Here is a 21,177-nt window from a genome sequence, read left to right on the forward strand (position 1 = left end):
CGATCTCCTGGCCTCAAGTGATCTGCCTTGGCCTCCCAAAGTGCTGGGATTACAGGCATGAGCCACCAAGCCCAGCCAGAGCCACCACACCTGGCCTAAATGGATTCTTTTCAGGAGAAAACTAAAACATTTTCTAGTCTATAAAGTGAAAGGCCATGGAGACATGACCAAAATTTATAAAAGCAAGTAAGGATAGTTAGAACAGGTCTTGTTTATCAAATCTTTTTTTTTTTTTTTAATTATTATACTTTAAGTTCTAGGGTACATGTGCATAACGTGCAGGTTTATTACATATGTATACTTGTGCCATGTTGGTGTGCTGCACCCATCAACTCGTCATTTACATCAGGTATAACTCCCAATGCAATCCCTCCCCCGCCCCATAATAGGCCCCGGGGTGTGATGTTCCCCTTCCGAGTCCAAGTGATCTCATTGTTTAGTTCCCACCTATGAGTGAGAACACGCGGCGTTTGGTTTTCTGTTCTTGCGATAGTTTGCTGAGAATGATAGTTTCCAGCTGCATCCATGTGTTTATCAAATCTTGTGTATTAGAACTGGGACCCTTCTTTGAAGGTCAAAACCAAAATAATTGAAGTTAATAGGAAGAAAAATTGTCCTATTTTGCGTAGAAAGTCAACCAAGAGAAATCGCTACCTTAAGAAGAAGTAAAGACAAAGTATAAATTGGCTGAAGATTTAGGCCATTTATTCACAATAGACTCAGATTAGGGAGGTTTTGGGGGTGTTTGAGTACATCACTAACTTACAATTTTAAGTTTTAAAGAAGAATTCTGCCTTCTTCACAAAGTTTCCCTTGGGGGTCTATCTTAGCCAGGAATCTCAGATGGACTAGCTGGCACAGAATGGCATTCCTTAAATTCTCTTGCTAGTGCTAACACAGCATACCAAGCTGTGGGCAGCTATGTTGCCAACAACTTACAATGAGGAAGAGGCAGACCATATGCTTGGATGTGTCCTCTGTAAATGTCCTTAAATTCACAGTGATGAACAAACAGGTGCATAATAACCATATTTTTCAATTATGTCACAGTTTGAGTTTTGGAAGAGCATCAAGTCATCCTATATCCAAAACAGAAGACTACAGATTGTCTTTGAGTTGGTTGCTTTTGGAAGTTGCCATTGTACCTTCAGAATGAAAGAGTGACACAAGTTAGTTCTTTGCCTTTGAGTAGGATCATCCTCCCTTATGTATGGTCTAAAGTGAGCTGCTTTCTTTCCTTTTCTTCCAACCAGTGTGTTCTAGTGCAACTTACACCACTCCCTCCTGACTCCAGACACCTGTCCCTCCTTTCCCTCTTACCCTGCTTCTCTCTACGTATGCTAAAGGAAGAAGTGTTTTGATAAATCGATAGTTTCCAAACATTAACGTGCACCAGAATCACCTGGAGGGTTAGTGCTGGGCTCCACTCTCAGAGTTTCTGATTTAGTAGGTGTGGGGTAGGGACTGAGAATTTGCATTTCTAACAAGTTCCCAGCTGATGCTGAGGCTGTTAGTCTGGGGACAACATTGAGAATTAATATTTTATATATATATATATGTGTGTGTGTGTGTGTGTATATATATAAAATACATACACACACACACTCATCTCTTTTAAAAATTTTTATTTTAAAAATTTTCACTTTTTTTTTTTGAGTTGGAGTCTCACTCTATTGCTAAGGCTAGAGTGCAGTGCACCCTGTCGGCTCACTGCAACCTCCATCTCCTGGGTTCAAGCAATTCGCCTGCCTCAGCCTCCTGAGTAGCTGGGATTACAGGCACCCACCACCACGCCTGGCTAGTTTTTATGTTTTTAGTAGAGATGTGGTTTCACCATGTCATATACATGCAGGTTTGTTACAAAGGTATGTTGTGTAGTGCCGAGGTTTGTCCTTCTGTAGTGAACATATATCAGAAGGTGAATATATACTCACCAGGAAGCTTTTTAGCCCTTGTTACCCTCCCTCCAGTCTTTTGGAGTTGCCAGTGTCTATTGTTCCTGTCTTTATGTCCCTGTGAACCCAATATTTAGCATCCACTTATAAGAGAGAACATGCGATATTTGGTTTTCTGTTTCTGCATCAGTTCTCTTAGCATAATGGCTGCCAGCTGCATCCATGTTGCTGCAAAGGACATGAATGTATTCTTTTTTTAAGGCTGCATAGTATCCCATGGTGTACATGTACTACATTTTCTTTATCTAATCCACTCTTGATGGGCACCTAGGTTGATTCCATGTGTTTGCTATTATAAACAGTGCTGTGATTAACATACAAGTGCATGCATCTTTTTGGTGGAACAGTTTATTTTCCTTGGGGTATATATCTAGTAACAGCATTGTTGAGTCAACTGGTAGTTCTATTTTTAATTCTTTGAGAAATCTCCAAACTGCTTTCTGTAGAGGCTAAACTAATTTGCATTCCCACCAAGAGTGTATAAACATTCCCTTTTCTCGATAACTTCACCAGCACCTGTTATTACTATTATTTTTTTTAAGACAGGTCATATTTATTCTGCTTTTACAGGGCAAGGAATATTTATTTAATAAATGAATAAATGATCTTACATGCAATCATTTGAGATTACTCAAAAGAGGTACATATCAACAATAAAGAATAATGATAATGAACCTTCCCTAATTTTTATAAATATTTTAGTTATGGCAATAAGAATAGCTTCAGGTTCCAGGGCAATCTCTGCCCACACTTTTTAAGAAATAATGTTTATTTTAAGTTCAAAGGTACATGTACAAGTTTGTTATATAGGTAAACTTGTGTCACGGGGGTTTGTCGTACAGATTATTTCATCACCCAGGTGTTAAGCCTAGTACCCATTAGTTATTTTCCCTCCTACCACCCTCTACCCTCTGAAAAGCCTCATTGTGTGTTGTTCCCCTCTGTATGTCCATGTGTTCTCATCATTTAGCTCCCAATTATTGGTTTTCTGTTCCTGTGTTAGTTGGCTAAGGATAATGGCCTCTGGCTTCATGCATGTTCTTGCAAAGGAGATGATCTCATTCTTTTTTATGACCAGCATATGTTATTTTTTGACTTTTTAATAATAGTCATGCTGACTGGTGTGAGATAATATCTCATTGTGGTTTTAATTTGCATGTCTGATGATTAGTGATGTTGAGCAGGTTTTCATATGCTTGTTGGCTGCTTATAGGTCTTTTTTTGAGAACTGTCTGTTCACATCCTTTGCTCACTTTTTAATAGAGTTGTTTGGTTTTTTTGTTGTTGTTGTTGATTCCATGAAGTACGTTATAGATTCTGGATATTGGTCCTTTGTTGGATGTCTAGTTTACAAAAAAATTTTCCTATTCTGAAGGTTTTCTGTTTGCTCTGTTGAGAGTTTCTTTTGCTGTGCAGAAGTGCTTTAGTTTAATTAAGTCCTATTTATCTATTTTTGATTTTGTTGCACTTGCTTTTGGGGTCTTCATCATAAATTATTTGCCTAGACCAATGTCTGAAAGAGCATTTCCTAGGTTTTCTTCTAGAATTTTTATTTTTATAGTTTGGGGTTTTAGGAACTTAGAATTTTTATAGTTCGAGGTTTTAAATTTAATCTGTAGTCCAGCTTGAGTCAATTTTTGTATATGGTGAGAAGTAGGGGTCCAGTTTCATTCTTCTGCATATATAGTTAGTCAGTTTTTCCAGCACCATTCATTGAATAAGATGTTCTTTCCCTATTGTTTATTTTTGTGAACTTTTTTGAAGGTGAGTTGGTTGTAGGCCTGTGGCTTTATTTCAGGGGCCTCTGTTCTGTTCCATTTGTTTATGCGTCTATTTTTGTAGCAGTATCAGGCTGTTTTGGTAACTGTAACCGTGTAGTATAGTTTGAAGTCAGGTAATATGATGCCTCCAGCTTTGTTCTTTTGCTTAGGATTGATTTGGCTATTCAGGCTCTTTTTTGGTTCCATATGGATTTTAGCATAGTTTTTTCTAGTTCTGTAAATAATGACGTTGGAAGTGTAACAGAAATAGCATTGAATCTGTAGATAGCTTTTAACATTATGGACATTTTAACAATGTTTGTTCTTCCAACCCATGAACATGGAATGCTTTTCCATTTGCTTGTGTCATCTATGATTTCTTTCAGCAGTTAGGTATATTCCCAGGTATATTCTTGGTTAGGTATATTCCCAGGTATTTCTTTTTTTTGGGCTATTGTAAATGGGATTGCATTCCTGATTTGGTTCTCAGATTGTATAGGTGTATAGAATTGGTAGTCCTAGCTCTTCAGGAAGCTGAGGTTGGAAGATCACTTGAGCCCAGGAGATGGCTGCAGTGAGCTAGGATCGTGCCTGTGCACTCCAGCCTGAGCTACAGAGTGAGATCTTGTCAGAAAGAAAGAAAGAAAGAAAGAAGGAAAGAAAGGAAGGAAGGAAGGAAGGAAGGAAGGAAGGAAGGAAGGAAGGAAGGAAGGAAGGAAAGAAGGAAGGAAGGAGCAAGGAAGGAAGGAAGGAAAGAGAGAGAGAGAAAGGAAGGAAGGAAGGAAAGAGAGAGAAAGAAAGAGAAAGAAAGAAAGAAAGAAAGGAAAGAAAGAAAGAAAGAAAGAAAGAAAGAAAGAAAGAAAGAAAGAAAGAAAGAAAGAAAGAAAGAAAGAGAAAGAAAGAAATATCACTGTTTTCTTGTATGTTGATTTTGTATCCTGAGACTTTGCTGAAGTTGTTTATCTGGTCTAGGAGTCTTTTAGCAGAATCTTTAGGGTTTTCTAGGTATAGAATGTTATCAGCAAAGAGATAATTTGACTTCCTCTTGTTCTATTTGAATGCCGTTTATGTATATGTCTCCTGAGTGCTCTGGCTAGGACTTTCAGTACTGTGTTGAATAAGAGTGGTGAAAGCGAACATTGTCTCTCTCTCTCTCTCTTTTTTTTTTTGAGATGGAACCTCACTCTGTTGCCCAGGCTGGAGTACAGTGGTGCCATCTTGGCTCACTGCAACCTCTGCCTCCTGGGCTCAAGCAATTCTCGTGCCTCAGCCTCCCGAGTAGTTGGGACCACAGGTGCGCACCACCACGCCCTGCTAATTTTTGGTTTCAGTAGAGATGAGGTCTCACCATGTTGGCCAGGATGGTATTGAACTCCTGACCCCAAGTGATCTGCCTGCCTCAGCCTCCCAAAGTGACATTCTTGTCTTGTTCCAACTTTTGAACATTCAGTATGGGATGTTGGCTATGGGTTTGTCATAGATGGCTGTTATTATTTTGAGGTGTATTCCTTTGATGCCCAGTTCATTGAGGGTTTTTATCATGAAGGGATTTTGGATTTTATTGAATGCTTTTTCTGTGTCTATTGAGATGATCCTATGGGTTTTGTTTTTAAACTAATCTCTTTTTGCTCACTGCAAGAGTTGCTATGCAAAATCCGCTCTCCTCTGTTTGTGAGACTGTTAATTTCCTTAGGTCTCACCCTTCTTTATATTCTCAGAGTTTGGCAATGTGCCTGACCAAGTGGACATCTCACAAATGTTTGTTGATTCTCTGTTGTTATGGACTGAATGTTTGTTTCTCCCCCAAGTTCCTATGTTGAAATCTAATCCTCAGTGTGACAGTATTTGCAGGTGGGGCCTTTGAGATCTAATTAGATCATGAGGGTGGAACCCTGATGAATGGAATTAGTTCCCTTATAAGAAAGCTAGCTCACCCTCTTTTCTCCACATGATTTTACAAGGAGAAGCAACCTTGGAAGAGGGCCCTCACTAGCCACCAAATCAGGTGGCACCCTGATCTCAGACTTCCAGTCCCCAAACTCCGAGAAATAAAAAGTTGTTGTTCAAGCCACCCAGTCCATCATATTTTGTTATAGCACTCCAAGCTGACAAAGACACCTGTGTAATCCTTCTCTACTTCTATCCTCTTATAAATAAGGGCTTATCTCCTTTCAGCAAAAAATTCTATTGCACAAAGCATTCTTTAAGATGTAGAATTGTTCATAACCCCAGTGAATTTCATTGAAATATGAGGAGTTGGACACTATTTCCAATGAATTGTGCATAGTCCACTTTGGTTTTTTATATGCTTGGAAGACTTAAGTTAATTATCTTTTGGTTGCTGGCAACTTCTCAATAAGATATCTGTCAAGTGTAATACTGTCAGAAGGCATTTGGCAACATAAAGAAGAGCAAATTATGTAAGAAGGATAAACATTTTCCCTCCCTGGGATAAGGAAAGAGTGTGAGGAGAAGAAAATCACATTAGTAGTTTAAAATGCTCTTTTCTCATGAGAACATTTAAGAACAATAATGTTGGTTTATACCAGTTAACACTGAGTTCCCAGAGATGATACAATTCTGTTTCAATGTAGCCTTTCCTCTGATAGCTTAAAGCTTGGCTTAGTCCCAGAACCATTTTCTAGCCTGATGTGACTCCTCAGTTCATCTCTGAAGAGAAGTGGCTTTCAAAGAAGGTTTTTAATCTTGCATTACGTTTTTGGAATTTTTGTGTCAAGATGTCCAGAGGGCATGATATAACAGACTCTTTAAATAATATTCTTTTGAGGTAATTGCATTGGAAAATACAGCCAGCCATTAGAATAGGAATATGATACCTTAGTCTGTTTCGGTTTCCATAACAAATACACCCAATAAATATATACACCTACTGTGTACCCACAAAAAATTTTAAAACGATTAAAAAATTTGAAAACCCAAATAAAGCATGTACAAGATTTTTTAAGTTAAAACACACACACACACACACACACACACACACACACACACACACACACACACACAGAGTACCATAGACTGGGTGGCTAATGAACAACAGAAATTTATTTCTCACAGTTCTGAAATTAGATGCCTGAGACCAGGGTGCCAGCATGGTGGAACTCTGGTGAGCTCCTTCTTCAGGGCTGCAGACTGCTGATCCTTGCTGTATCCTTTTATGGTGGAGAACAGAGAGCAGTAAGCAGCAAGCTCTCTCATGACTCCTATAAGGGCACTAGTCCCATAGACCGTCTTTTTGTTTTTGTTTGTTTGTTTGTTTGTTTGTTTTTTAAGATGGAGTCTGTCGCCCAGACTGGAGTGCAGTGGCACGAATCTCAGCTCATTGCAAGCTCCGCCTCCCGGGTTCACGCCATTCTCCTGCCTCAGCCTCCCTAGTAGTTGGGGCTACAGGGGCCCACCACCACGACCGGCTAATTTTTTGTATTTTTTGTAGAGACGGGGTTTCACAATGTTAGCCAGGATGGTCTCGATCTCCTGACCTCGTGATCCACTGGTCTCGGCCTCCCAAAGTGCTGGCATTACAGGCGTGAGCCTCAGTGCCTGGCTCCCATAGACCTCTTCTAATTTAAATTACCTCCCAAAGTCCCTACCTCCTAATACTATAACATTGTAGATAGGGTTTCAACATATGACTTTTGGGGGGGACACAACATTCATTCCATAATAATGTCACATAAAAATTATAATGTACTGTTACAAATTTCTTTTCTTATTTGAAGCTGCATGCAATCCATAGTGATTTATCTTTTAGAATAAGGCAGCAATGGTTAAAGGCACTCACTTTACAGTAAGAAAGCCAGCTGAAAGAGGCATAATCTTAGCATCTACTATTATTTAGATAGACTCTATCTATCTATCTATCTATCTATCTATCTATCTATCTATCTATCTATCTATCTTTTTTCTTGAAACAGGGTCTCACTCTGTCACCCATGCTGGAGTGCAGTGGCATAATCACGGCTCACTGCAGCCTCAAGCTCCCAGGGCTCAAGCGATCCTCCCATCTCAGACTCCTGAGTAGCTGAGAGTACAGGCGCATGCCACCATGCCTGGCTAGAGTCTGTATACTTTAGAAGCTTTTGGTTCTGGTACAGAGGTGACAAATAAATGACTTGTCAGACTGTACCCATTTGACGTTGCCCTGCTGAGCCCCAAAGCATCTTTGGAGTCCTCCATGCAGCACTAGACTACATTGGTAGGAACCTTGACTCTGGAGTCAGGACAGAGCTGGGTTTGAGTAACTACTGTAGTTACGAGAGATAAGCTCTTGGACAGGGCGCTAATCTCTAAGCCTTGGTGTTAGTAAACAAGAGCAGTCGTTGTACCCATCTCACAGGGCTCTCATAAGCTTAAATGAGAGAATACATACACATTCCTTAGCACAGGACTCCGGCACAGGGAGCTCCATAATATTAGCTCTTCTTCCTCTTGATATTATTATTAATAACTAATAAGATTTGGCAAAAGTAAAATTATTTGAGGACCACTTCCTCCCCCATAGTGCTTAGATCATGTCTGGGGAAAGTCCTAATTTATTAGATTTCAACGTTGCTAACTAATCAGCCTCTATCCTTCCTGTTACAACACATTTAAGTGAGTACACAGTCACTCACCCAATTGGGCTACAGCTTTCTGACTCCAAGCCCAGCTTTCCCTGTAATCTCTATCTCCTCCAGACTTTTCTGCTCAAATAGTGCTGATTCTGACACAGGGGAAGGTACCATTACTGTTGTTTGCTGCATCCTCTCAACAGATAATGGGTTGAACACTGTCAAACACAACTTATTACCTTCTCCCACATTGTAGTAGAGTTTAAGGATATTGCATGCAAAAGCTACTATTCCATTCTACTTCTCAAGCAGATCTTAAACACATTCATTTTTCCCATATGCATGCTGCCTTGCCTCTGAGTTCATACACCATTCCATCTTGCCTGGATTTCTAAAATAGCTTCACAAAATGAGCTCTCTCCTCCCACTTTTGCTTCTGTTCCAACAAATTGTCATCTTGGTCAGTTTGATTTTTTTTTTTAATGCAGTCCTGACCACAATCCATGCTTATAATTCCTCAATGGCCGTTTAGACTCTTGTAATAAAATACAAACTCAAGAACACTGCCTAGATGGCCCTGCCTGAATTTGCCTCTCCCCGTCTCTCCAGTCCCACCACATACACCTCTCTTCCCTTCTCTATGTGTCATAGCTCTTGCTGGCATCTTTCAGATCTTCAAATGAGCCTACCTCCTTCCTTTCTCAGGGACTTCGCACATGCTGCTCCCTTTTCCTAGAATGTCCTTGCCCCAACTCTTAACCTGCTTGAGTCTGATTGCGTTTTTAGGTTTCAATTCAACTGTTGCTTCCTCAGAAAACTCTTCACTCACCAACCCAAATACAAATTATATCCCAACTGTTATTCTCTTTGTGCCATTTGTAGTTTTGCTCCATAGAGGTTAGCATGATTTGTAATTCTATATGAACTCTACATTTACTTGTTTACCGTTTCTCTCTCCTTCTATATTGTATAACGCTTGTGCGTGTAATCACTCTTTCAGGGTAAAAATCTTAACCAGATTCTGTTTAGCCTCACAAGCAGAACCTTTCCTTTCCTTGTCATCACAATGCCAGGGTAGATTGTGAGAGTCCCATCCTCCTTTTGTGGCGTGGGTATGTACTGTGTCCTGGTATTTTACAAATGGGGTACCTGTCCTCATGAGATAAGTTGGATGAGGTATGAACTAAGTCTAGAGACAGGAAAGTGTTACTTGAGCTAGGTGGTTTCTGGGAATATTTGTTAGCATAGGCTAACATTTCTGTAACACACTACAACATTTTAGTGGCTTAACACCATAAAAGTTCACTTTTGCTCAAGTAAGAGTCCATTGCAGGTATGTGTGATCAGGGTGGCTACCTTGTGTCATTTTCTTCCAAGCAGGGACTCAGGGATATAAGCTGTCCCCTAGGGATTTAGAGCCTGTCATCTCTACCCAGCAGAACAAGAAAGAGGGAGCATGGAAGGAGCATAGACAAAACAGGAAGAAGTGTATGTCACTTCTACCCACGTTCCATTGGCCAGAACCCACTGGTTCACAATAGGATTTCATCTAATAGCAAGGAAGGCTGGGAAATATAGTCTAACTCTATGCCCAGGAAGAAGAGGCAGGCATGGATTTTGGATGCCCAGGGAAAGAACGATTGGTATAGGCCCAGGTGTGGGTGATAGGTGGTGATCCCTAAGTTTTGGCGAGTCCACCCTTTGCTACCATGAGATTCCTGGTTCCACAGCTCTCTTCACTGTGGTTCTTGACAGAGACACATCTTGTGCTTATCCATTGTCCCTTTCGGATCTGGATTGCTCCCTCCTGTCTTCCCTGGTATCTCTAGAGTAATTCCCCATCTCTTCCTTTCAACACACACTAATTTTGTTTTTTTGTTTTTGTTTTTTCAGTTTAGAGGGGTATTTGTGTGAGGTGAAGCCCTGCTCCTGATAGCATTTTTGTCTAGCCTAATATCACTTCTATTCCCCTAACACAGAAGAAGTCTTCTCTTTTTTCTCTGCTTTCTGCTTATTACATCTCTCTCCTTTGAGGCAATGAGCACAGCCTAGCTAGTGGAAGCAGGGGAAGAAAAAGGTGAACTCTTGGGAGAAAATAACATTGGTTGATATTTTAAAAACATTGCCCGGCAGCAAATATAAACTCAATGAGGATAGAGACCATATCTGTGTGTTCACCACAATGTCCCCAACGTCTAGCAAATGGGCTCAAATATTTTATGAATAAATAAATGCATAAATAAGTACATGAACGTTGTAAGAAGTGGCACTACTGACAGATACCACTTGGGTCCTGATTCTTCGTACCTTCTCAGACCTTCCTTCTCAAAGGGTTGTGATCTGTGCTCTTCATGGCCCTGGAAGGAGACTGGAGGGAGCTGCAGTTATGGGGCCCTGACTCTGCAGGCTTGACTTTTTTTCGTGTAACTTTACACACACACATATTCCATATACACTTGGAAAGAAAAATAATCCAAGAAAATAGGATAAGGAGCAATAACAAAGGAAAAAAGAATAAAACCCCTTAGTGCCTGGCACATAGGAGTCCTGTAAATGTTTACTGAATGAGAGAAAAGAAGAAATACCTAGTTTCTTCTATACAGGGACTGAAATGGGCAATTCATGGACATGAATTGAATTCTAACAGTCTTTCCTTGAAAATTTATTAAAGAGAGCTAGACTGTATCCTGATCATAATGTCACTCTTGTTCTTTAGCAATAGACTAGATTTATTTTTCTAGCTGGTCTCTCTGACTCTCACAGACTGCGTATGTGCTGCAGAATGCTGGGGGAAAATTAACTCTCATGGCTGGGAGAGGCAGAGTCAGGAGGCACTGAGATGGTTCCCATCCAACGTGGAGAAGGAAAGCAGTGTGGCTTAAGATGGATTCATTACCACTGGTAGAAGAAAGCGGTTTTTTTTAGGATGGAGGAAGAATTTAATGAAAAGCTTCTTTGGGGGGATAACTTCTCATCAATTTTTGTGGCAGATGCTGCACGTTGGCACTCTCACCTCTCATATCAAACCCTTTTCTTTCTAACCTCTGTCTACTTTGTAGGCTGAAAAACAAAAGTACTCACTTTCCTAGCCTCTCCTGTAGCCAAAGGAGGTCATCTGACACAATTGGGGACAAGGAGACATAAGTTACCCCTCTCCGATTTTTCCTTTTTTTCTACCTTAAATTGATAAGATAGCAGCAGCTGTAGCTGCCTGTATTCATCCATTTGCATTGCTATAGAGGAATACCCGAGACTGGGTACTTTATGGAGAAAAAAGTTTTATTTTGGCTCATGGTTTTGCAGGATGTGCAAGAAGTGTGGTGCCAGCATCAGCACCTGCTCTGGGTCAAGGCTTCAGGAAGTTTGCAATCATGGTGGAAGGTGAAGGAAGAGCAGGCAGTGTTACCTGGCAAGAGAGGGAATAAGGGGTGGGTGAAGGCACCACACTCTTTTAAACAACCAGATCTCGTGTGAATTCAGAGTGAGAACTCACTCATTACCATAAGGAGGGCACCAAGCCATTCATGAGGAATCTGCCCCCATGACCAAAACACCGCCCACCATGTCCCAACTCCAACATTGAAGGTCATATTTCAACAGGAGACTTGAAGGGAACAAATTTCCAATCCACATCACTGCCATTTTGTGACCATGAGAGAGAGGCCACAAGACTCACAGAGAAGTGGGCCCTGACATGACTGAAGCACTGAACCAATGCTAGCAGACACCTGACTTCAGATTTCTCTTATGCGAGGAAACACAAAGTCCTCTTTGTTTAAGGCATTGAAATGAAGGATTCTGTTACTTGCAGCCCAAGTGTTTCTTACTAACAGCTCTTCTTTTAAAAATTTTCTATTTTCCACTCAAAAATAAATTTACCAACTATATGTAGTAAACATGAAAACATTCTCACAAAGATTAAAATAAGATTTTTAAAGACAGAATTGCAGAGTAGGGAGCATAATTTTGAAAAAGAAGAATGGTGGAGGACTCACACTGCCTGATTTTAAGACTTATTCTAAGGCCGGGCGCGGTGGCTCATGCCTGTAATGCCAGCACTTTGGGAGGCCGAGGCGGGCGGATCACAAGGTCAGGAGATCGAGACCACGGTGAAACCCCGTCTCTACTAAAAATATAAAAAATTAGCCGGGCGCGGTTGTGGGCGCCTGTAGTCCCAGCTACTCGGGGGGCTGAGGCAGGAGAATGGCGTGAACCCGGGAGGCGGAGCTTACAGTGAGCCGAGATCCTGCCACTGCACTCCAGCCTGGGCTGGGTGACAGAGCGAGACTCTGTCTCAAAAAAAAAAAAAAAAAAAAAAAAAAAGACTTATTCTAAAGCTAAGCATGTATAAAGTCTTAACAAATCAAAACATTGTTATTGGTCAAAGGACAGATACATAGATGAATGGAACACAGTACAAAGCCCCAACAATATGGAATTGCAAAGCAGTTATCACTCTGGAGCATTTTTGCAGAGGAAATATCCAACCACTCAAATTACCTCTTCTACTTACAGTGTCAAGTCAGCTCAATTCCCAGAGAGCTTTTCTTAACCTGAGATAAATTCTAATCCTAATGAATATGTTTAAAAGTAAATTCTACGTTAGCCTTTCCTTGAATAGGCTACATTTCTCCACTTTCAGGTCTTCTTTCTATTCACCCCTATCTCCCTTTGGCTTTAGGAAAATTCCTCTGCCTCCATGTGAGCCAGTCCTGGTGCTGTCAATTCTCAGTATACCTGTAGTCTGGAGCAGGTACAAGGATTGTTCTTTCCTGTGTGCCCAATGCCCTTCTCCTGCCTTTACTAATTTTGTTTTCTTCTAGACACATCGCCCAACGCCTCCCTCAGTTGTCTTTGGCTTCATAGTCTCCTTCTTTCTGATTCCCTTCCCTAAACTATGAATCAAATCACACCATCCCCTTGCTTAAAAATGCCAGTGGATGCTCCTTTCCATGGGTTTGTCCCTTCAACCCAGCAAGGGCCTCATGGGCTTCACCTTATGAGTCTCCTGTCAGGACCACTCTGCCCCCACATCTTGGCATGTCCAGCCCTGTCTGGACATTAAGATCTCCACCAGGCAGGGTGGCTCATGCCTGTAATCCTAGCACTTTGGGAGGCTGAGGCAGGCGGATCGCCTGAGGTCAGGGGTTTGAGACCAGCCTGGCCAACATGGCGAAACCCTGTCTCTACTAAAAATATAAAAATTAGCCAGGTGTGGTGGCACATGCCTATAATCCCAGCTACTCGGGAGGCTGAGGCACGAGAATTGCTTGAACCCAAGAGGCAGAGTTTGCGGTGAGCCAAGATTGCACCACTGTACTCTAGCCTGGGCAACAGAGTGAGACTCCGTCTCAAAAAAAAAAAAAAAAAAATAGAATCTCCAGTCAGAGGACATCTCCTCAGGCGGGCCTTCCTGACCGCTCTTCCCCTACACTCTGCCTTACTTCACCCAGTTTTTTTAGGTTTTCTTCAGAACTTTATTCATTTTTAATGATCTTGTTCATTAACTTCTTTGCTCTCTTATTTCTTATCTCTATTTGCCTAACGTTCCGTGGGAACAAAATTCTTATCTGTTAAAAGCGGACATGTGTCTTTGGGCCATGAGAAAATGAGTTTACCTGAGGGGAAAGATCCAGAGGTAGGGTGTCCCTGTTTTCCCAGAACAGTCCAAGTTATTTCCATGTAATTATTAACAGCATTCCTTTTCATCATCAAATGAGCACCAGCTGAATAATGCATTACATGGTCACCCTGCCTATGTGGTAGAGGAACTCATGCATGAGTAAAGACCTGGCCATGTGATTGACTGGTACCATTCAAAGCATGGTGAGGGGTTCATCGTGGTGGGGCAGTGGGGGCACTGGTGGTGGAGGCGTAGGGCAGGTGGCACAGTTAGAGAGACTGGGTTGGGCTAAATGAAGAGTCTGTATGCCTTGCCAAGCAGAATTATGACTACGCTTTTTTAAGTGCTCCCCTTGCATGCTTATGAAAGGGCTGTTCATTATGCTTTGCTTTAGAGAGATTTTGGAACTGGGTTTTCCCAGCTGAAATATTTGTGTTTTGTATGTTAAAACAGTAAGAGCCTCTATTTAACTTAAATTTACATTAATTAAAATGAATTACAATTTAAACATGCAGTTTCTTTGTTGCACTAGCCACATGTATGGCCAGTAGCTACTGTATCGAACAGTGCGATTATAAAATTTTTCCATCATCACAGAAAGTTCAATGGGACAGCACTGCTCTCGGCTGTTGCAGATTGATGAGGCTAAGGAGGCATGACAACTAAAGGCAATGTGTCATCCTGGATTGAGCCCTGGACCACAAAAAAAGGACATCAGTAGGACATTTGGTGAAATTTAAATAAGGTCTGTAATAATACTGTTGAATCGGTTCCTGTTTAATAATTGTACCATGGTATGGAAATGTACATATTTGGGGCCAAACTTGTTATTATCTTGCAACTTTTTCATAAGTCTGGAGTTATTTAAAAACAAAAAGTTAAAAAAATGTATACACACACATTTATTTCTCTAAAAGCATGTCTACCACCTGTTAGGTAGGACAGTGAGAATAGTTAGACCAGTGCTTCTCAAATTTGAACAGGCATACAAATCATCTGAAAATCTTTTTAAAATGCAGATTCTAGTTTAGTAGTTCTGGGGTGGCTCTTGAGAGTCTACTTTTTTTTCTTTCTTTTTTTCTTTTTAAAGACAGAGTCTTGCTCTGTCATTCAGGCTGGAGTGCATTGGCACAGTCATAACTCACTGCAGCCTTGAAATTCTGGGCTCAAGCAATCGTCCTGCTTCATCCTTTCATGCAACTGGGATTACAGGCGTGTGCCGCTGCATCTGACTAATTTTTTAAATTTTTTTTCGCAGAGTCAGGGTCTTGCTGTGTTGCTCAGGCTGGTCTCAAACTCCTGGCCTCAAGTGCTGCTCTCCTACCTTAACCTCCCAAGTTGCTGCTCAGATTTTGCATTTGTAACAAATGATTGGGTGATGCCTGTCTTGCTATCCAAGGAACATAGCTTGAACAGCAAGATTTTAAAGAACTGTGAAAATTGTGATTCTTATATACATAAACCCAACGGTAAGGCTGCTAACATAGGAATGTTAGTCATAAAGGCAGTAGTTGACCTTACTATTTGGATTGGTCATGTTCCATGAATAGAGTGGAAATGTGATTGCTGATGTTCTGAAACAGTATCTTCTTGTTAACTATCAGATCCTGGTGGTTATGTTTTGCTGTTTAGTTTTGGTTTTGTGCACTCACAAGGGAAAGAAAAAGTCAAGAAATCTCATGGTGCAATTTCAGCATACATCAACTGATTTTCATATTTATGGAAGACTAACTGTAACATAAAACATTCCAATGTACAGGTGTTGACGTTTTTGAATAGCTTCCATTTATAGCTTGGGTCTAACTCTTTTCGCCTAAGGGGAGGCGAGTTGGAGGACTGGTAGATAAATACATATTACATAAATCTTTGTGCACTCCCCACACAAGATCGTTACTTTTGGGTTTTCCAAATTATTCAAGTGTTTTATCTTTCCCCTTTGGGGTTTATACCACAGGTGAGAACAGGGTAAGTGGCCCTTCTCAGAGACTTATACCAGTATCAAGCCTACTTTTTCTTTCCTCATATTTTCAAGCCTTTCTTTTGTTCTTGAAATATAACACTTACATAATGACTCTAATATGGGAAGTTTTACATGGATTTCATTTTGCTGCTGGTTTTATTTCTGGTCCTCTCTCCTGGTGCTTTGTTTCCTTGTGTGTTTTATGGTTTTTAACATTTATTGATTTATGCTGTTTATTTTTCTTGATCTGTGAAACATTTTTTGAGGCCTAGGATGAAGATGAGTTCCTCCCGGAAGAAAGTTTATCTGCCTTTATTAGATTCCTTGGTGATACTACTGCTCTGGAACTACTGTGAATTATCAGCTTGCAAGTTTTGGAATTTTGTTGTAAATTCCTGTAAGGGATGGTTCATGATTATGAATGCTCATGTGGGACATTTTTCTCCTTCCTCCCACCATCAAGTTTTGAGACTGGGCAATTTTCTTTAAAGCCTCCTCTAAAAGAAATAGGGGTCAGGTTTATTTCTAGTTTACCCTTATATTGAAAATGCAGCCCTTTGAAGACTTGCTCAGTGGAGGTGGGGGTTGGGAGTCATGTTAGACTTTCAAGACCTAGACTTTGTTGTCTGTTCTCAGAGGCCTGAGAGTCTAGGAACACTGATGTTCGAGTTCACCCAGTGTAGCAGATGACATCAGAGTGAACTCCCTTCCACTGCTCTCATTACTCTCTCAGCTCCTTATTCATTTAGGGATTTTTTTTTTTCCCAAGTAAGTTTATGAACTAACCAAATATAATGGCTTTACCTTCAACATGCAGGCTTTCAAAAATCTATTGCTTTGCGCCCAAACTTTGGCTTTGGACATTCAAAGCTAGAATTTCAAGATGAGGAATGCCTTTCTCTTGGCCTCTTGTCCTTGGTGCAAAGCAGTTGCAATTATCCTTCTGTAATCAGTGCTCTTCACAACCATACCTCCCTGAAACTAAGAAGGATTTAGCCTCAATATCTATTTGCTTTAAAGCTCGAAGCAGATGTAGGGTAAACAAACAAACTGTAAATGATAGAAACATTAGTTAATATAAAATTATTTATTTGCTACAAAGATATATTTGACTATTTCTGGTATTTCAGCATAGGGATTACTGATTATTTATTTAACTAGTCTCTTATTAATGAGCATTTTAATTCTTCCCATTTTTTTCCTGCTATCCATGTTGCAACAGTGAGCATTCTTGTACATTTATTTTTGTATACATGTGCAACATTTCAGCAGGATAAATGTCTACAAGTAAAATTACTGGATCAGATAGTATGTCCATTTACAATGCTGATATTTATTGGTTAGGGCAATATTAAACAATAAATTGATGTAGTGATCATCTTTCACTAAAGCAAGCATGTGTTTCAGTTTCAATTTCAGGGTAACACACTTGTATTTCACACACACATTTCTGCCCTCTATCAGAAAGACGCTTAGATATCTAACTGTGTAATTATCTTTTGTATTCCCAGCTTTCCCTTTAACAATTTTTTTTTTTTTTTTTTGTCGCCCAGTGGCACGATCTGGGCTCACTGCAAGCTCCGCCTCCCGGGTTCACGCCATTCTCCTGCCTCAGCCTCCTGAGTAGCTGGGACTACAGGCGCCTGCCACCACACCCGGCTAATTTTTTTGTATTTTTAGTAGAGACGGGGTTTCACCGTCTCGATCGTCTCGATCTCCTGACCTCGTGATCCGCCCGCCTCTGCCTCCCAAAGTGCTGGGATTACAGGCGTGAGCCACCGTGCCTGGCCTTTAACAATCTTTAATGAGTGTACTTAGAGGAATTCATGGATTGTTAGCAGTGATACAACTTCTGTGTAAATTTTAAGCTATTTAATAATCCCAGATGGATCCTTAGTTTGCACTTCTCCTTTTTTTAGACAGGAGTACCACTGACTACAAACTTATGGATAGAGCTATGTGTTAACTCTGAATTAAAGTCAGTCTTTAAGTGCTGTTTTGAATCATACACTGAACTCACAACATATTAGAGGTCTAAGGGATCTTAAAGGTCTGTAACCAGAGTGCTCCAGTTTATAGTTTGGAATGCAAATAAGGGACTGCTCAGGAGAGGTCCCAAAGTGCAATACGTGAGCGTCACATGCCCAAGGAACAGGAAACAGTGCTTTTGTTTGGGAGCCCCCTCCCTTGATATTCCTAGGGTCAGTTCTGGCCACTTCCATTTCAACTCCTGATGTCTCAACTCAGACACCAGGAGTGTCTGTCTCTGATGCCCCACAAGAAGCTGGTGGCTCCAGAGGAAGCTGCTGGTGTAGACCCTGCCTTGGATGACTGTTCTTTTCTTTTTTTTTTTTTTAATTTATTATTATTATTATACTTTAAGTTCTAGGGTACATGTGCATAACGTGCGGGTTTGTTACATATGTATACTTGTGCCATGTTGGTGTGCTGCACCCATCAACTCGTCAGCACCCATCAACTCATCATTTACATCAGGTTTAACTCCCAGTGCAATCCCTCCCTCCTCCCCTCTCCCCATGATAGGCCCCGGTGTGTGATGTTCCCCTTCCCGAGTCCAAGTGATCTCATTGTTCAGTTCCCACCTATGAGTGAGAACATGCGGTGTTTAGTTTTCTGTTCTTGTGATATTTTGCTAAGAATGATGGTTTCTAGCTTCATCCATGTCCCTACAAAGGACACAAACTCATCCTTTTTTATGGCTGCATAGTATTCCATGGTGTATATGTGCCACATTTTCTTAATCCAGTCTGTCACTGATGGACATTTGGGTTGATTCCAAGTCTTTGCTATTGTGAATAGTGCCTATTGTGAATAGTGCCGCAATAAACATACGTGTGCATGTGTCTTTATAGCAACATGATTTATAATCCTTTGCGTATATAATGGGATGGCTGGGTCATATGGTACATCTAGTTCTAGATCCTTGAGGAATCGCCATACTGTTTTCCATAATGGTTGAACTAGTTTACAATCCCACCAACAGTGTAAAAGTGTTCCTATTTCTCCACATCCTCTCCAGCACTTGTTGTTTCCTGATTTTTTAATGATTTCCATTCTAATTGGTGTGAGATGGTATCTCATTGTGGTTTTGATTTGCATTTCTCTGATGGCCAGTGATGATGAGCATTTTTTCATGTGTCTGTTGGCTGTATGAATGTCTTCTTTTGAGAAATGTCTGTTCATATCCTTTTCCCACTTTTTGATGGGGTTGTTTGTTTTTTTCTTGTAAATTTGTTTGAGTTCTTTGTAGGTTCTGGATATTAGCCCTTTGTCAGATGAGTAGATTGCAAAAATTTTCTCCCATTCTGTAGGTTGCCTGTTCACTCTGATGGTAGTTTCTTTTGCTGTGCAGAAGCTCTTTAGTTTAATGAGATCCCATTTGTCAATTTTGGCTTTTGCTGCCATTGCTTTTGGTGTTTTAGACACGAAGTCTTTGCCCATGCCTATGTCCTGAATGGTATTACCTAGGTTTTCTTCTAGGGTTTTTATGGTATTAGGTCTAACATTTAAGTCTCTAATCCATCTTGAATTAATTTTCATATAAGGAGTAAGGAAAGGATCCAGTTTCAGCTTTCTACTTATGGCTAGCCAATTTTCCCAGCACCATTTATTAAATAGGGAATCCTTTCCCCATTTCTTGTTTCTCTCAGGTTTGTCAAAGATCAGATGGCTGTAGATGTGTGGTATTGTTTCTGAGGACTCTGTTCTGTTCCACTGGTCTATATCTCTGTTTTGGTACCAGTACCATGCTGTTTTGGTTACTGTAGCCTTGTAGTATAGTTTGAAGTCAGGTAGCGTGATGCCTCCAGCTTTGTTCTTTTGACTTAGGATTGTCTTGGCAATGTGGGTTCTTTTTTGGTTCCATATGAACTTTAAAGCAGTGGATGACTGTTCTTTTCTAGGGAGCCAGAGAGAAGATCCCCAGCCTTTGGATAAGTTCAGCCAGGAGAGGGCTCCTGTGAGACCTGGCCTGGCCTCCCATCACTAGAATCCCTTCAATTCACTCACATAGCCACTTCTCTAGGACTCCAATCTGCCATCTGATTCTTGGGTTGGGTCTAGACCCAGTGTGCACTGTCTTATAGCTCCAAAAGCACCTTCCTTTTCAAATGCCTAAGTCTGCAGAGGCTGGTCTGGTGATCCTATGTTTTCTCTTTGGTAAGGGCTTATCTGAGGGTCTCATGGCCCTTTCCTGACTCCAGGCCTTGCTCAGGGCCACCCCTAGTCCACTCTGACTAGTTTTAATTTTAGAGACAAAGTGCAGGGGTCTTGATCCCTTCCTCTAGGAGAGTCTTGGGCTCCAAATGCAAATTTGGCTACTCCCCTTTTCACCCCAGCAATCTTCAGGCTTTACATATCAGCGTTTTCTTTCTTTCTCACACAAAGATATGAAATTCCATTTTACCCAGCCATCCTACTGGAGAGCATTTAAGTCCAGTGTTCTCATTTTAAAAATGAGGAAACCCCAGCACAGAAAAGTTACTTACCTAGGATGACACACTTGGTCACGATAGACCAGAGGCAAGAATTCTTGTTGTCTAAATCATAATATAGGACTCTGTTATTTCCACTGAAATGTTTCTGTTTTGTGAGTTTTTTTTCCAGTGAATTTTGAAATCCTAAGCCACATTCTCTTTCACGTTCCTGGCCACATTCCACAGTGCCCAGCTGAAATATGCTCAGTCTTGCTGGGTGCTTTTATGATTTGCCTAGTGGTGATTTCCAGAGTCAAAGCCAAACCACTCATTAAAAGCAGCCACTATTTTGGAAAGCCCACATCATTGTTCCCCTTCATTAGAATGAATAATCAAGAGCTAGCACTGAGCATATTTGCTGCTCTAGAATGTGCTTTGCTGCCTCTCCGTGACCCAGTGAATCTAGAAAATACTTATGCGACAGCCCAGCATTTGAGGTATGTTTCCCTTCCCACAGTTCCCATGGACTCTCCATTGGGTCAAACCTTTTGGAGATGTTTTTGATTCCATTTCATCTTGAACATTTGCCACTTGATGAACAGCTTAGGGAAGCAACTAGAAAACAGAGTAAAGAAATCCATCTGGGCCGGGCATGGTGGCTCAAGCCTGTAATCCCAGCACTTTGGGAGGCCGAGACGGGCGGATCACAAGGTCAGGAGATCGAGACCATCCTGGCTAACACAGTGAAACCCCGTCTCTACTAAAAAAATACACACACAAAAAAATAGCCGGGCGAGGTGGCGGGCGCCTGTAGTCCCAGCTACTCAGGAGGCTGAGGCAGGAGAATGGCACAAACCTGGGAGGCGGAGCTTGCA

Source organism: Macaca fascicularis, chromosome 2 (assembly GCF_037993035.2).
Source record: "Macaca fascicularis isolate 582-1 chromosome 2, T2T-MFA8v1.1".
NCBI lineage: Eukaryota > Metazoa > Chordata > Mammalia > Primates > Cercopithecidae > Macaca > Macaca fascicularis.